The sequence below is a fragment of the Nothobranchius furzeri genome, chromosome 1 (assembly GCF_043380555.1).
Source record: "Nothobranchius furzeri strain GRZ-AD chromosome 1, NfurGRZ-RIMD1, whole genome shotgun sequence".
Classification (NCBI taxonomy): domain Eukaryota; kingdom Metazoa; phylum Chordata; class Actinopteri; order Cyprinodontiformes; family Nothobranchiidae; genus Nothobranchius; species Nothobranchius furzeri.
In genome coordinates, this window is record NC_091741.1 from 112,482,300 (window position 1) to 112,495,786 (window position 13,487).

The window sequence follows — 13,487 nt, forward strand, 5'->3', positions numbered from 1 at the left end:
CCTACAACCACAAAAAGGAATGGAGTCATTAGCACTTATGGTTTTTAAATGGCACCCAGAATTATGTTGCACGAAGCACAATTTCACATCATTCTGGGTTCATTTGTGTGAAAACAAGGTCCAATCAGGCTAAAACGTTACAGGAAGGTAGAATCTATTGAGTTGTAAGTGATCTGAACGTTTCATGATGATAGCACTTTCCTAAGGGGGTCAAACCATGTCCCAAAGGTCACCGGATCTGGTGTCAATTTAAAGAAGTAGTCCAGTTACACATGTGTGGGCTTATAACTTGGCTTCTGAATGTCCTAGAGAGATCAGGTTTGTTTTAGTGTACTCCAATCAACAGCCCCTACAACCACAAAAAGGAATGGAGTCATTAGCACCTATGGTTTGTAACCGGCACCCAGAATTATGTTGCACGAAGCACAATTTCACATCATTCGGGGTCCATTTGTGTGAAAACAAGGTCCAATCAGGCTGAAACGTTACAAGAAGGTAGAATCTATTGAGTTGTAAGTGATCTGAACGTTTCATGATGATCGCACACTCCTATAGGGGGTCAAACCATGTCCCAAAGGTCACCGGGCCTGGTGTCACTTTAAAGAAGTAGTCCAGTTACACCTTTGTGGGCTTATAACTTGGCTTCTGAATATCCTAGAGAGGTCAGGTTTTTTTTAGAGTACTCCAATTAACAGCCCCCATTACCCCAAAAAGGAATGGAGTCATTAGCACTTATGGTTTTTAAATGGCACCCAGAATTATGTTGCACGAAGCACAATTTCACATCATTCTGGGTCCATTTGTATGAAAACAACGTCCAATCAGGCTGAAACGTTACAAGAAGGTAGAATCTATTGAGTTGTAAGTGATCTGAATGTTTCATGATGATCGCACATTCCTATAGGGGGTAAAACCATGTCCCAAAGGTCACCGGGCCTGGTGTCACTTTAAAGAAGTAGTCCAGTTACACCTTTTTGGGCTTATAACTTGGCTTCTGAATGTCCTAGGGAGGTCAGGTTTGTTTTAATGTACTCCAATCAACAGCCCCTACAACCACAAAAAGGAATGGAGTCATTAGCACTTATGGTTTGTAAATGGCACCCAGAATTATGTTGCACGAAGCACAATTTCACATCATTCTGGGTCCATTTGTGTGAAAACAAGGTCCAATCAGGCTGAAACGTTACAAGAAGGTAGAATCTATTGAGTTGTAAGTGATCTGAATGTTTCATGATGATCGCACATTCCTATAGGGGGTCAAACCATGTCCCAAAGGTCACCGGGCCTGGTGTCACTTTAAAGAAGTAGTCCAGTTACACCTTTGTGGGCTTATAACTTGGCTTCTGAATATCCTAGAGAGGTCAGGTTTTTTTAGAGTACTCCAATTAACAGCCCACATTACCCCAAAAAGGAATGGAGTCATTAGCACTTATGGTTTTTAAATGGCACCCAGAATTATGTTGCACGAAGCACAATTTCACATCATTCTGGGTTCATTTGTGTGAAAACAAGGTCCATTCAGGCTGAAACGTTACAAGAAGGTAGAATCTATTGAGTTGTAAGTGATCTGAATGTTTCATGATGATCGCACATTCCTATAGGGGGTAAAACCATGTCCCAAAGGTCAACGGGCCTGGTGTCACTTTAAAGAAGTAGTCCAGTTACACCTTTGTGGGCTTATAACTTGGCTTCTGAATGTCCTAGAGAGGTCAGGTTTGTTTTAGTGTACTCCAATCAACAGCCCCTACAACCACAAAAAGGAATGGAGTCATTAGCACTTATGGTTTGTAAATGGCACCCAGAATTATGTTGCACGAAGCACAATTTCACATCATTCTGGGTCCATTTGTGTGAAAACAAGGTCCAATCAGGCTGAAACGTTACAAGAAGGTAGAATCTATTGAGTTGTAAGTGATCTGAATGTTTCATGATGATCGCACATTCCTATAGGGGGTCAAACCATGTCCCAAAGGTCACCGGGCCTGGTGTCACTTTAAATAAGTAGTCCAGTTACACCTTTGTGGGCTTATAACTTGGCTTCTGAATATCCTAGAGAGGTCAGGTTTTTTTAGAGAACTCCAATTAACAGCCCCCATTACCCCAAAAAGGAATGGAGTCATTAGCACTTATGGTTTTTAAATGGCACCCAGAATTATGTTGCACGAAGCACAATTTCACATCATTCTGGGTTCATTTGTGTGAAAACAAGGTCCAATCAGGCTGAAACGTTACAGGAAGGTAGAATCTATTGAGTTGTAAGTGATCTGAACGTTTCATGATGATAGCACTTTCCTTACCCCCAAATTCCACTACCTCCGCTCCGCTGCGCTCCGTTCCAACACAAACGCCGGAGCAAAATCGGTCCCGTTGTAGTCAATCAGAGCAATTCCACTACTGCGGCCGTGCTCCGGCAGTGCGGCGCCGTGCGCCGCCCTCTGTTCCGGCGTCCGGCAAAAATAGAATCGATTCTATTTTCGCCGGACGCCGGAGCACCTCCGCAGTAAATGGACAGAAATCACAAACGCCCAACAGGAAAAGGAGCAAGCACAATTTACGTTTTTCACAATAAATCGATAAACAAAAGGCGTTTTTTGTTTCATATGCACAGGTTTAACAACTTTTAACAACTATCAATGGCGGCTGAAGTTTAAATGCACAAAAGTAAGCCATAAATACAGTTTCTACTATCAAAGTAGTCACACTTTGTTGATCCAAACTCTGCTGATCTCTCAACACAAATGATGGGCAGATTAACCAGCTCATGCCGATGTTTCTCCCACACAACGGGTGTTTGGATCTAACTTCCGCGTTTATTGCTCGGACTGTATCGCAAGATCTCGAAAATCCCGCGCATGCTTGTTTGCCCCCCTCAGGTCTCCGCACCGGAGCGGAGCCGTTGTAGAGCGGGTACCAGTAAAAATTGAGTTTGGAAACGAGCGGCTGCGGAAGGCGGGGGCGGAGCGGAGCGGAGCGGAGCGAAGGTAGTGGAATTTGGGGGTAAGGGGGTCAAACCATGTCCCAAAGGTCACCGGATCTGTTGTCAATTTAAAGAAGTAGTCCAGTTACACCTTTGTGGGCTTATAACTTGGCTTCTGAATGTCCTAGAGAGGTCAGGTTTGTTTTAGTGTACTCCAATCAACAGCCCCTACAACCACAAAAAGGAATGGAGTCATTAGCACTTATGGTTTTTAAATGGCACCCAGAATTATGTTGCACGAAGCACAATTTCACATCATTCTGGGTTCATTTGTGTGAAAACAAGGTCCAATCAGGCTAAAACGTTACAGGAAGGTAGAATCTATTGAGTTGTAAGTGATCTGAACGTTTCATGATGATAGCACTTTCCTAAGGGGGTCAAACCATGTCCCAAAGGTCACCGGATCTGGTGTCAATTTAAAGAAGTAGTCCAGTTACACATGTGTGGGCTTATAACTTGGCTTCTGAATGTCCTAGAGAGATCAGGTTTGTTTTAGTGTACTCCAATCAACAGCCCCTACAACCACAAAAAGGAATGGAGTCATTAGCACCTATGGTTTGTAACCGGCACCCAGAATTATGTTGCACGAAGCACAATTTCACATCATTCGGGGTCCATTTGTGTGAAAACAAGGTCCAATCAGGCTGAAACGTTACAAGAAGGTAGAATCTATTGAGTTGTAAGTGATCTGAACGTTTCATGATGATCGCACACTCCTATAGGGGGTCAAACCATGTCCCAAAGGTCACCGGGCCTGGTGTCACTTTAAAGAAGTAGTCCAGTTACACCTTTGTGGGCTTATAACTTGGCTTCTGAATATCCTAGAGAGGTCAGGTTTTTTTTAGAGTACTCCAATTAACAGCCCCCATTACCCCAAAAAGGAATGGAGTCATTAGCACTTATGGTTTTTAAATGGCACCCAGAATTATGTTGCACGAAGCACAATTTCACATCATTCTGGGTCCATTTGTATGAAAACAACGTCCAATCAGGCTGAAACGTTACAAGAAGGTAGAATCTATTGAGTTGTAAGTGATCTGAATGTTTCATGATGATCGCACATTCCTATAGGGGGTAAAACCATGTCCCAAAGGTCACCGGGCCTGGTGTCACTTTAAAGAAGTAGTCCAGTTACACCTTTTTGGGCTTATAACTTGGCTTCTGAATGTCCTAGGGAGGTCAGGTTTGTTTTAATGTACTCCAATCAACAGCCCCTACAACCACAAAAAGGAATGGAGTCATTAGCACTTATGGTTTGTAAATGGCACCCAGAATTATGTTGCACGAAGCACAATTTCACATCATTCTGGGTCCATTTGTGTGAAAACAAGGTCCAATCAGGCTGAAACGTTACAAGAAGGTAGAATCTATTGAGTTGTAAGTGATCTGAATGTTTCATGATGATCGCACATTCCTATAGGGGGTCAAACCATGTCCCAAAGGTCACCGGGCCTGGTGTCACTTTAAAGAAGTAGTCCAGTTACACCTTTGTGGGCTTATAACTTGGCTTCTGAATATCCTAGAGAGGTCAGGTTTTTTTAGAGTACTCCAATTAACAGCCCACATTACCCCAAAAAGGAATGGAGTCATTAGCACTTATGGTTTTTAAATGGCACCCAGAATTATGTTGCACGAAGCACAATTTCACATCATTCTGGGTTCATTTGTGTGAAAACAAGGTCCAATCAGGCTGAAACATTACAGGAAGGTAGAATCTATTGAGTTGTAAGTGATCTGAACGTTTCATGATGATAGCACTTTCCTTACCCCCAAATTCCACTACCTCCGCTCCGCTGCGCTCCGTTCCGACACAAACGCCGGAGCAAAATTGGTCCCGTTGTAGTCAATCAGAGCAATTCCACTACTGCGGCCGTGCTCCGACAGTGCGGCGCCGTGCGCCGCCCTCTGTTCCGGCGTCCGGCAAAAATAGAATCGATTCTATTTTCGCCGGACGCCGGAGCACCTCCGCAGTAAATGGACAGAAATCACAAACGCACAACAGGAAAAGGAGCAAGCACAATTTCAATTTTTCACAATAAATCGATAAACATAAGGCGTTTTTTGTTTCATATGCACAGGTTTAACAACTTTTAACAACTATCAATGGCGGCTGAAGTTTAAATGCACAAAAGTAAGCCATAAATACAATTTCTACTATCAAAGTAGTCACACTTTGTTGATCCAAACTCTGCTGATCTCTCAACACAAATGATGGGCAGATTAACCAGCTCATGCCGATGTTTCTCCCACACAACGGGTGTTTGGATCTAACTTCCGCGTTTATTGCTCGGACTGTATCGCAAGATCTCGAAAATCCCGCGCATGCTTGTTTGCCCCCCTCAGGTCTCCGCACCGGAGCGGAGCCGTTGTAGAGCGGGTACCAGTAAAAATTGAGTTTGGAAACGAGCGGCTGCGGAAGGCGGGGGCGGACCGGAGCGTAGCGGAGCGAAGGTAGTGGAATTTGGGGGTAAGGGGGTCAAACCATGTCCCAAAGGTCACCGGATCTGTTGTCAATTTAAAGAAGTAGTCCAGTTACACCTTTGTGGGCTTATAACTTGGCTTCTGAATGTCCTAGAGAGGTCAGGTTTGTTTTAGTGTACTCCAATCAACAGCCCCTACAACCACAAAAAGGAATGGAGTCATTAGCACTTATGGTTTTTAAATGGCACCCAGAATTATGTTGCACGAAGCACAATTTCACATCATTCTGGGTTCATTTGTGTGAAAACAAGGTCCAATCAGGCTGAAACGTTACAGGAAGGTAGAATCTATTGAGTTGTAAGTGAACTGAACGTTTCATGATGATAGCACTTTCCTAAGGGGGTCAAACCATGTCCCAAAGGTCACCGGATCTGGTGTCAATTTAAAGAAGTAGTCCAGTTACACATTTGTGGGCTTATAACTTGGCTTCTGAATGTCCTAGAGAGATCAGGTTTGTTTTAGTGTACTCCAATCAACAGCCCCTACAACCACAAAAAGGAATGGAGTCATTAGCACCTATGGTTTGTAACCGGCACCCAGAATTATGTTGCACGAAGCACAATTTCACATCATTCTGGGTCCATTTGTGTGAAAACAAGGTCCAATCAGGCTGAAACGTTACAAGAAGGTAGAATCTATTGAGTTGTAAGTGATCTGAACGTTTCATAATGATCGCACACTCCTATAGGGGGTCAAACCATGTCCCAAAGGTCACCGGGCCTGGTGTCACTTTAAAGAAGTAGTCCAGTTACACCTTTGTGGGCTTATAACTTGGCTTCTGAATATCCTAGAGAGGTCAGGTTTTTTTAGAGTACTCCAATTAACAGCCCCCATTACCCCAAAAAGGAATGGAGTCATTAGCACTTATGGTTTTTAAATGGCACCCAGAATTATGTTGCACGAAGCACAATTTCACATCATTCTGGGTTCATTTGTGTGAAAACAAGGTCCAATCAGGCTGAAACGTTACAGGAAGGTAGAATCTATTGAGTTGTAAGTGATCTGAACGTTTCATGATGATAGCACTTTCCTTACCCCCAAATTCCACTACCTCCGCTCCGCTGTGCTCCGTTCCGACACAAACGCCGGAGCAAAATCGGTCCCGTTGTAGTCAATCAGAGCAATTCCACTACTGCGGCCGTGCTCCGGCAGTGCGGCGCCGTGCGCCGCCCTCTGTTCCGGCGTCCGGCAAAAATAGAATCGATTCTATTTTCGCCGGACGCCGGAGCACCTCCGCAGTAAATGGACAGAAATCACAAACGCCCAACAGGAAAAGGAGCAAGCACAATTTCCATTTTTCACAATAAATCGATAAACAAAAGGCGTTTTTTGTTTCATATGCACAGGTTTAACAACTTTTAACAACTATCAATGGCGGCTGAAGTTTAAATGCACAAAAGTAAGCCATAAATACAATTTCTACTATCAAAGAAGTCACACTTTGTTGATCCAAACTCTGCTGATCTCTCAACACAAATGATGGGCAGATTAACCAGCTCATGCCGATGTTTCTCCCACACAACGGGTGTTTGGATCTAACTTCCGCGTTTATTGCTCGGACTGTATCGCAAGATCTCGAAAATCCCGCGCATGCTTGTTTGCCCCCCTCAGGTCTCCGCACCGGAGCGGAGCCATTGTAGAGCGGGTACCAGTAAAAATTGAGTTTGGAAACGAGCGGCTGCGGAAGGCGGGGGCGGACCGGAGCGGAGCGGAGCGAAGGTAGTGGAATTTGGGGGTAAGGGGGTCAAACCATGTCCCAAAGGTCACCGGATCTGTTGTCAATTTAAAGAAGTAGTCCAGTTACACCTTTGTGGGCTTATAACTTGGCTTCTGAATGTCCTAGAGAGGTCAGGTTTGTTTTAGTGTACTCCAATCAACAGCCCCTACAACCACAAAAAGGAATGGAGTCATAAGCACTTATTGTTTTTAAATGGCACCCAGAATTATGTTGCACGAAGCACAATTTCACATCATTCTGGGTTCATTTGTGTGAAAACAAGGTCCAATCAGGCTGAAACGTTACAGGAAGGTAGAATCTATTGAGTTGTAAGTGATCTGAACGTTTCATGATGATAGCACTTTCCTAAGGGGGTCAAACCATGTCCCAAAGGTCACCGGATCTGGTGTCAATTTAAAGAAGTAGTCCAGTTACACATTTGTGGGCTTATAACTTGGCTTCTGAATGTCCTAGAGAGATCAGGTTTGTTTTAGTGTACTCCAATCAACAGCCCCTACAACCACAAAAAGGAATGGAGTCATTAGCACTTATGGTTTGTAACCGGCACCCAGAATTATGTTGCACGAAGCACAATTTCACATCATTCTGGGTCCATTTGTGTGAAAACAAGGTTCAATCAGGCTGAAACGTTACAAGAAGGTAGAATCTATAGAGTTGTAAGTGATCTGAACGTTTCATGATGATCGCACATTCCTATAGCGGGTCAAACCATGTCCCAAAGGTCACCGGGCCTGGTGTCACTTTAGAGAAGTAGTCCAGTTACACCTTTGTGGGCTTATAACTTGGCTTCTGAATGTCCTAGAGAGGTCAGGTTTGTTTCAGAGTACTCCAGTCAACAGCCCCTACAACCACTAAAAGGAATGGAGTCATTAGCACTTATGGTTTGTAAATGGCACCCAGAATTATGTTGCACGAAGCACAATTTCACATCATTCTGGGTCCATTTGTGTGAAAACAAGGTCCAATCAGGCTGAAACGTTACAAGAAGGTAGAATCTATTGAGTTGTAAGTGATCTGAACGTTTCATGATGATCGCACATTCCTATAGGGGGTCAAACCATGTCCCAAAGGTCACCGGGCCTTGTGTCACTTTAAAGAAGTAGTCCAGTTACACCTTTGTGGGCTTATAACTTGGCTTCTGAATGTCCTAGAGAGGTCAGGTTTGTTTTAGTGTACTCCAATCAACAGCCCCTACAACCACAAAAAGGAATGGAGTCATTAGCACTTATGGTTTGTAAATGGCATCCAGAATTATGTTGCACGAAGCACAATTTCACATCATTCTGGGTCCCTTTGTGTGAAAACAAGGTCCATTCAGGCTGAAACGTTACAAGAAGGTAGAATCTATTGAGTTGTAAGTGATCTGAATGTTTCATGATGATCGCACATTCCTATAGGGGGTAAAACCATGTCCCAAAGGTCAACGGGCCTGGTGTCACTTTAAAGAAGTAGTCCAGTTACACCTTTGTGGGCTTATAACTTGGCTTCTGAATGTCCTAGAGAGGTCAGGTTTGTTTTAGTGTACTCCAATCAACAGCCCCTACAACCACAAAAAGGAATGGAGTCATTAGCACTTATGGTTTTTAAATGGCACCCAGAATTATGTTGCACGAAGCACAATTTCACATCATTCTGGATCCATTTGTATGAAAACAAGGTCCAATCAGGCTGAAACGTTACAAGAAGGTAGAATCTATTGAGTTGTAAGTGATCTGAATGTTTCATGATGATCGCACATTCCTATAGGGGGTAAAACCATGTCCCAAAGGTCACCGGGCCTGGTGTCACTTTAAGGAAGTAGTCCAGTTACACCTTTTTGGGCTTATAACTTGGCTTCTGAATGTCCTAGGGAGGTCAGGTTTGTTTTAATGTACTCCAATCAACAGCCCCTACAACCACAAAAAGGAATGGAGTCATTAGCACTTATGGTTTGTAAATGGCACCCAGAATTATGTTGCACGAAGCACAATTTCACATCATTCTGGGTCCATTTGTGTGAAAACAAGGTCCAATCAGGCTGAAACGTTACACGAAGGTAGAATCTATTGAGTTGTAAGTGATCTGAATGTTTCATGATGATCGCACATTCCTATAGTGGGTCAAACCATGTCCCAAAGGTCACCGGGCCTGGTGTCACTTTAAAGAAGTAGTCCAGTTACACCTTTGTGGGCTTATAACTTGGCTTCTGAATATCCTAGAGAGGTCAGGTTTTTTTAGAGTACTCCAATTAACAGCCCCCATTACCCCAAAAAGGAATGGAGTCATTAGCACTTATGGTTTTTAAATGGCACCCAGAATTATGTTGCACGAAGCACAATTTCACATCATTCTGGGTTCATTTGTGTGAAAACAAGGTCCAATCAGGCTGAAACGTTACAGGAAGGTAGAATCTATTGAGTTGTAAGTGATCTGAACGTTTCATGATGATAGCACTTTCCTTACCCCCAAATTCCACTACCTCCGCTCCGCTGCGCTCCGTTCCGACACAAACGCCGGAGCAAAATCGGTCCCGTTGTAGTCAATCAGAGCAATTCCACTACTGCGGCCGTGCTCCGGCAGTGCGGCGCCGTGCGCCGCCCTCTGTTCCGGCGTCCGGCAAAAATAGAATCGATTCTATTTTCGCTGGACGCCGGAGCACCTCCGCAGTAAATGGACAGAAATCACAAACGCCCAACAGGAAAAGGAGCAAGCACAATTTCCATTTTTCACAATAAATCGATAAACAAAAGGCGTTTTTTGTTTCATATGCACAGGTTTAACAACTTTTAACAACTATCAATGGCGGCTGAAGTTTAAATGCACAAAAGTAAGCCATAAATACAGTTTCTACTATCAAAGTAGTCACACTTCGTTGATCCAAACTCTGCTGATCTCTCAACACAAATGATGGGCAGATTAACCAGCTCATGCTGATGTTTCTCCCACACAACGGGTGTTTGGATCTAACTTCCGCGTTTATTGCTCGGACTGTATCGCAAGATCTCGAAAATCCCGAGCATTCTTGTTTGCCCCCCTCAGGTCTCCGCACCGGAGCGGAGCCGTTGTAGAGCGGGTACCAGTAAAAATTGAGTTTGGAAACGAGCGGCTGCGGAAGGCGGGGGCGGACCGGAGCGGAGCGGAGCGAAGGTAGTGGAATTTGGGGGTAAGGGGGTCAAACCATGTCCCAAAGGTCACCGGATCTGTTGTCAATTTAAAGAAGTAGTCCAGTTACACCTTTGTGGGCTTATAACTTGGCTTCTGAATGTCCTAGAGAGGTCAGGTTTGTTTTAGTGTACTCCAATCAACAGCCCCTACAACCACAAAAAGGAATGGAGTCATAAGCACTTATTGTTTTTAAATGGCACCCAGAATTATGTTGCACGAAGCACAATTTCACATCATTCTGGGTTCATTTGTGTGAAAACAAGGTCCAATCAGGCTGAAACGTTACAGGAAGGTAGAATCTATTGAGTTGTAAGTGATCTGAACGTTTCATGATGATAGCACTTTCCTAAGGGGGTCAAACCATGTCCCAAAGGTCACCGGATCTGGTGTCAATTTAAAGAAGTAGTCCAGTTACACATTTGTGGGCTTATAACTTGGCTTCTGAATGTCCTAGAGAGATCAGGTTTGTTTTAGTGTACTCCAATCAACAGCCCCTACAACCACAAAAAGGAATGGAGTCATTAGCACTTATGGTTTGTAACCGGCACCCAGAATTATGTTGCACGAAGCACAATTTCACATCATTCTGGGTCCATTTGTGTGAAAACAAGGTCCAATCAGGCTGAAACGTTACAAGAAGGTAGAATCTATAGAGTTGTAAGTGATCTGAACGTTTCATGATGATCGCACATTCCTATAGCGGGTCAAACCATGTCCCAAAGGTCACCGGGCCTGGTGTCACTTTAAAGAAGTAGTCCAGTTACACCTTTGTGGGCTTAAAACTTGGCTTCTGAATGTCCTAGAGAGGTCAGGTTTGTTTCAGAGTACTCCAATCAACAGCCCCTACAACCACTAAAAGGAATGGAGTCATTAGCACTTATGGTTTGTAAATGGCACCCAGAATTATGTTGCACGAAGCACAATTTCACATCATTCTGGGTCCATTTGTGTGAAAACAAGGTCCAATCAGGCTGAAACGTTACAAGAAGGTAGAATCTATTGAGTTGTAAGTGATCTGAACGTTTCATGATGATCGCACATTCCTATAGGGGGTCAAACCATGTCCCAAAGGACACTGGGCCTGGTGTCACTTTAAAGAAGTAGTCCAGTTACACATTTGTGGGCTTATAACTTGGCTTCTGAATGTCCTAGAGAGATCAGGTTTGTTTTAGTGTACTCCAATCAACAGCCCCTACAACCACAAAAAGGAATGGAGTCATTAGCACTTATGGTTTTTAAATGGCACCCAGAATTATGTTGCACGAAGCACAATTTCACATCATTCTGGGTTCATTTGTGTGAAAACAAGGTCCAATCAGGCTGAAACGTTACAAGAAGGTAGAATCTATTGAGTTGTAAGTGAACTGAACGTTTCATGATGATAGCACTTTCCTAAGGGGGTCAAACCATGTCCCAAAGGTCACCGGATCTGGTGTCAATTTAAAGAAGTAGTCCAGTTACACATTTGTGGGCTTATAACTTGGCTTCTGAATGTCCTAGAGAGATCAGGTTTGTTTTAGTGTACTCCAATCAACAGCCCCTACAACCACAAAAAGGAATGGAGTCATTAGCACTTATGGTTTTTAAATGGCACCCAGAATTATGTTGCACGAAGCACAATTTCACATCAATCTGGGTTCAGTTGTGTGAAAACAAGGTCCAATCAGGTTGAAACGTTACAGGAAAGTAGAATCTATTGAGTTGTAAGTGATCTGAACGTTTCATGATGATAGCACTTTCCTAAGGGGGTCAAACCATGTCCCAAAAGTCACCGGATCTGGTGTCAATTTAAAGAAGTAGTCCAGTTACACATTTGTGGGCTTATAACTTGGCTTCTGAATGTCCTAGAGAGATCAGGTTTGTTTTAGTGTACTCCAATCAACAGCCCCAACAACCACAAAAAGGAATGGAGTCATTAGCACTTATGGTTTGTAAATGGCACTCAGAATTATGTTGCACGAAGCACAATTTCACATCATTCTGGGTCCATTTGTGTGAAAACAAAGTCCAATCAGGCTGAAACGTTACAAGAAGGTAGAATCAATTGAGTTGTAAGTGATCTGAACGTTTCATGATGATCGCACATTCCTATAGGGGGTCAAACCATGTCCCAAAGGTCACCGGGCCTGGTGTCACTTTAAAGAAGTAGTCCAGTTACACCTTTGTGGGCATATAACTTGGCTTCTGAATGTCCTAGGGAGGTCAGGTTTGTTTTAATGTACTCCAATCAACCGCCCCTACAACCACAAAAAGGAATGGAGTCATTAGCACTTATGGTTTGTAAATGGCACCCAGAATTATGTTGCACGAAGCACAATTTCACATCATTCTGGGTCCATTTGTGTGAAAACAAGGTCCAATCAGGCTGAAACGTTACAAGAAGGTAGAATCTATTGAGTTGTAAGTGATATGAACGTTTCATGATGATCGCACATTACTATAGGGGGTCAAACCATGTCCCAAAGGTCACCGGGCATGGTGTCACTTTAAAGAAGTAGTCCATTCACACATTTGTGGGCTTACAACTTGGCTGCTGAATATCCTAGAGAGGTCAGGTTTGTTTTAGAGTACTCAAATTAACAGCCCCTATTACCTCAAAAAGGAATGGAGTCATTAGCACTTATAGTTTTTAAATGGAACCCAGAATTATGTTGCACGAAGCACAATTTCACATCATTCTGGGTTCATTTGTGTGAAAACAAGGTCCAATCAGGCTGAAATGTTACAGGAAGGTAGAATCTATTGAGTTGTAAGTGATCTGATCGTTTCATGATGATAGCACTTTCCTAAGGGGGTCAAACCATGTCCCAAAGGTCATCGGATCTGGTGTCAATTTCAAGAAGTAGTCCAGTTACACATTTGTGGGCTTATAACTTGGCTTCTGAATGTCCTAGAGAGATCAGGTTTGTTTTAGTGTACTCCAATCAACAGCCCCTACAACCACAAAAAGGAATGGAGTCATTAGCACTTATGGTTTGTAAATGGCACCCAGAATTATGTTGCACGAAGCACAATTTCACATCATTCTGGGTTCATTTGTGTGAAAACAAGGTCCAATCAGACTGAAACGTTACAGGAAGGTAGAATCTATTGAGTTGTAAGTGATCTGAACGTTTCATGATGATAGCACTTTCCTAAGGGGGTCAA